The sequence below is a fragment of the Saccostrea cucullata genome, unplaced genomic scaffold (assembly GCF_032062105.1).
Source record: "Saccostrea cucullata isolate Sc308-1 unplaced genomic scaffold, CSIRO_AGI_Scuc_v1 ctg1364, whole genome shotgun sequence".
In the NCBI taxonomy this organism is placed as follows: domain Eukaryota; kingdom Metazoa; phylum Mollusca; class Bivalvia; order Ostreida; family Ostreidae; genus Saccostrea; species Saccostrea cuccullata.
This window is the reverse complement of record NW_026921809.1, coordinates 72,355-76,990: the sequence shown is the minus strand read 5'-3', so window position 1 is coordinate 76,990 and position 4,636 is coordinate 72,355. Positions and strand designations below refer to the sequence as shown.

Genomic DNA, 4,636 nt, shown 5'->3' with positions numbered 1-4,636 from the left:
TATGATAATGTCATATACCTAATCAGTATCAGCTATTCACTGTGGTATGTCTTGGTGAAAAAGTCAACATCCATCAGGCATAAATTGTCCTCCAAGTGTTTCCACCAAGTCTTGTTGGGAACATCTACATTTTAAAGATCATTGTCCATCAAGCTTGTCTGTGTTTATTGTTTCCACCAATTCCTTTTGGGTGTAGCTGATGTTTTCACATATTGGATAATCATTGTCAATCAAGTTTGCCTCAAGATTCATAATGGCTTGCCTCCTCAAAATTTATTTCACCAAGTATTTTTAGAAGTATTTGCTGTTTTCTCATCTTTCCACCAATTCCTTTTGGGTGTAGCTGGTGTTTTCACATATTGGATTATCATTGTCCCTTTTGGGTGAAGCTGGTGTTTTCACATATTGGATTATCATTGTCCATCAAGTATGCCTCAAGATTCATAATGGCCTTGCCTCCTCAAGATTTATTTCACCAAGTCTTTTTAGAAGTATTTGCTGTTTTCCTATCTTTCCACAAATTCCTTTTGGGTGTAGCTGGTGTTTTCACATATTGGATAATCATTGTCCATCAAGTTTGCCGTAATATTAGTAATGGCCTTGCCTCCTCAAGATTTATTTCACCAAGTCTTTTTAGAAGTATTTGCTGTTTTCCCATCTTTCCATCAATTCCTTTTGGGTGTAGCTGGTGTTTTCACATATTGGATAATCATTGTCTATCAAGTTTGCTGCAATATTAATAATGGCCTTGCCTCCTCAAGATTTATTTCATCAAGTCTTTTCAGAAGTATTTGCTGTTTTCCCATTTTTCCACCAATTCCTTTTGGGTGTAGCTGGTGTTTTCACATATTGGATTATCATTGTCCATCAAGTTTGCCGCAATATTAATAATGGTGTTGCCTTCTCAAGATTTATTTCACTAAGTCTTTTTAGAAGTATTTGCTGTTTTCTAATCTTTCCACCAATTCCTTTTGGGTGTAGCTGGTGTTTTCGCATATTGGAAAATCATTGTTTTCCCATCTTAAAAGAGGTTCATCAAGCTTGTCTATTCCAGTTGTTTCCACAAGTTTCTGTTGGCTGCAGCTGCAGTAAAAGTCAAGAAAATAATTGGAGAAAATACATCACTGAAGTTTTTAAGGAAAATCCTCAATTAATTTTTTAAATAATAGTTATGTTGTCTCAATAGTGGTTTAACATATATGTTTTATATTATTAAGCAAACATTCAATATTGGTGTAAAGAGTTGGTTTATCTAGCTGAACATCTTGCAAAAGTTAGGTATTGCTGACTTTAAGAAACAAGATCAGCTAAAATCTTACCCAGCTAGTTAATTTGACTTTGTTAATAAACTGATCTTAGATTAAGATAATGTCACAAACCTGATAAATGTCAGATCAGCATCCTTTGGCTATTCATCATCCAGTTGTTTCTATCAGGTTCTTTTGGGTTCATCTACTGTTTTCACCATGTACTGTTGGGTGCATTTGCTGTTTCCACATCTTGGAAGATCAGCAAGTAATGGTTATGCATCATCCAGTTGTTTCCATCAGTGTCCAGTTAGGTGCATCTGCTGTTACACAGGTCTTGTTCAGGACATCTTCTGTTTCCACATCTTGGAAGATTAGCATCCATTGGCCCTGCCTCCTCCAGCTGTGTCCACCATGTCATGCCCTTGTTTACAATTGCAAGCTTTTATTCGTGTCTGACCAGTAGAGCTAAAAATAAGCCAGGCTAAAAATAATAAGTCAGCTAGTAAATTGACATGGTTAATTAAATGATCTTTAATCATGATTTTCTCATATACATGTACCTGATCAGTGTCAATAATCTCCTTAGATATGTCTTGTTTGGAAGGTCAACATCATCAGGCAAGTCTCTTCCAGTTGTATCCATCATGTCCTGTTGGGTCCATCTTCTGTATCCACCAAGTCCAGTTGGGTGCATCTGCTGTTTCCACAAAGTCCAAGAAGTGCATCTACTGTTTCCAGCATGTCCTGTAATGGGTCCATTTACTGTCTCCAACATGGCCAGTAGGGTACATCTGCTGTCTCACCAAATCCAGTGGTGTGCATCTTCTGTATACATTAAGTCCTTTTGGATGCATCTGCTGAATCCACCAAGTCAAGTGGAGCGCATCTGCTGTTTCCTCAAGGACAGTAGGTTGCATCTGCTAAAAATATCAACAGCTTTATTTCACTGCATCTAAGATTCCATTTCCTTAATTTTTTAGATGTACATAACTTTTATTCTGTTTCTTAAATTGTTGGTCTTTAATTTGTTTAAAATGAACGCATAATAAAGGTGACCATTTAATAAAGTTTTATAGGATATTTCATTGAAAAAATTAAATGACCACCTAAGAAAGATCTATGCTGATATAAAAAAGATTACTATGAAATTTGGCTGTATATTATTGATTTGAATGGAATATCATAAATCTATAAACCAACAACAGTACTTCATTTAAGTTTTCTATATCGAGCAAAACTCATTTAGTAGGAACACAGATATTGCCAAATCACAGTTAAGCGAAGTTATCTTGGATCTCCCTGCTTAACAAATTTAACGAATTCCTTATATGGATATAACGATTCATGGATATAGTGATTTTATAGTTCCAGTGACTTCATTTTAACTGAGTTTTACTGTATTTTTCAATTATTATCAATTCAATATTTTCTATCTTACCTTATCAATGATGGTTTAGAATTTGGCTTAATTCTCTTCATCTTTAGTGAACAATGTCCAACTATAAAATACTAACAAAATTTTAAAATACAGAGCTGAAATAATAGATACAGTAAAACTTGTTTGGTACAAACACAAATATTGTGAATTCAAATGCATACAAAGTGAAATTATCTTGAATCCCTAGCTATAAAAATTTTATGAAATTATTTCACAGATACATGTATAACAAATTATGGATATAGCGAAATTATGTCTTAGGTTCCAGCAAATTTGTTTAAACCAAGTTTTACTGTAATATAAGGCCCTTAATAAGAAAGACGTTTTGTGTGAAACACAGTTTCATTATTATCCAACATGTCTAATGTTGATGCCAATGCACAACGCAACAATGAACATTAGACACATTCTTAGGAATAATAAATGCAATAACAAATAAAGCTCGAAACAATAATAATTAACATAAATTCAAAACTATCATAACAAATACCGGTATCTAAAAATCTCAACTAAAGCAAATAACTTAAACTCATAACTATAACAAATAACTTATAACAACTTAATAAAACTCATAACAATAACAACTAACTAACACTAATAACAATAACAAATAATTAAAAATCACAACAAAAGCAAATAACTTAAGCTCCTTACAAGTAAAACTCAAGACTGCCTCAATAATAAATAACTGAAACTCATAACAATGTCAACTTTTAAAAACTTTAAAATCATAATGTATCAATTAACAAATAAAACATGAAAATTAACAACTTTTACAACCCTCATAAACAAAAAACTATAACAACGACTCAATAAACAAATAACAATAATATAAACCTGATAAACAAATAACAACAAATACTAACAAAGGAAACAAAATAGAAATAAAAAAGTAAGAACTAAAATAACAGAGACCTAACATCAAAATAATACAAAAAAAACCCTCCAGTCCAGCGTTGTTGGCATGCTGTTCCAATATGCCCAGCCTCCTCCTAGTCCTCCAACGATGAAGAGCCTGCCGCCTCCAACTGCACCATGTCCAACGATGATATCCCGGCAAAGAGAGAACAGAGAAGATTAGACAAAGAAAAAACAACAGAACAAAAAACAAAAGGAAATAACTACTACAAAATATGTGTTGAGATTGGGGAGGGAAGGGAAATGTTAGTACTAATTAGTAAGAATGCACAAATGATAATGAAACCAACTCACCTTTGCTTTTCCTTAACAACTAAGCAATACCTCTACTCCAGCGTTGTCGGCATGCTGTTCCAATATGCCCAGCCTCCTCCTAGTCCTCCAACGATGAAGAGCCTGCCGCCTCCAACTGCACCATTTCCAACGATGATATCCCGGCAAAGAGAGAACAGAGAAGATTAGACAAAGAAAACACAACAGAACAAAAAACAAAAGGAAACAACTACTAATAAATATGTGTTGAGAGTGAGGGAGTGGAGGGAAATGTTAGTACTAATTAGTAAGAATGCACAAATGATAATGAAACCAACTCACCTTTGCTTTTCCTTAACAACTAAGCAATACCTCTACTCCAGCGTTGTTGGCATGCTGTTCCAATATGCCCAGCCTCCTCCTAGTCCTCCAACGATGAAGAGCCTGCCGCCTCCAACTGCACCATATCCAACGATGATATCCCGGCAAAGAGAGAACAGAGAAGATTAAACAAAGAAAAAACAACAGAACAAAAAACAAAAGGAAATAACTACTACAAAATATGTGTTGAGAGTGGGGGAGGGGAGGGAAATGTTAGTACTAATTAGTAAGAATGCACAAATGATAATGAAACCAACTCACCTTTGCTTTTCCTTAACAACTAAGCAATACCTCTACTCCAGCGTTGTTGGCATGCTGTTCCAATTCGCCCAGCCTCCTCCTAGTCCTCCAACGATGAAGAGCCTGCCGCCTCCAACTGCACCATGTCCAACGATGA

General features: G+C 34.9%; 1 long non-coding RNA gene across 2 annotated transcripts; it reads right to left on the bottom strand.

The window, feature by feature from the left end:
• Positions 1 to 1,026: 1,026 nt before the first annotated feature.
• On the bottom strand, positions 1,027 to 3,182 carry LOC134260750 (uncharacterized). Of its 2 annotated transcripts, none has more exons than XR_009990618.1 (4): positions 2,689 to 3,182; positions 1,811 to 2,170; positions 1,380 to 1,731; positions 1,027 to 1,083 (listed from the first exon to the last, which is right to left on the bottom strand). It is a non-coding gene; the product is annotated as an uncharacterized LOC134260750 (long non-coding RNA). The 2 variants fall into 2 exon arrangements; XR_009990619.1 differs by having other exon boundaries at positions 1,811 to 2,167.
• Positions 3,183 to 4,636: the final 1,454 nt, after the last annotated feature.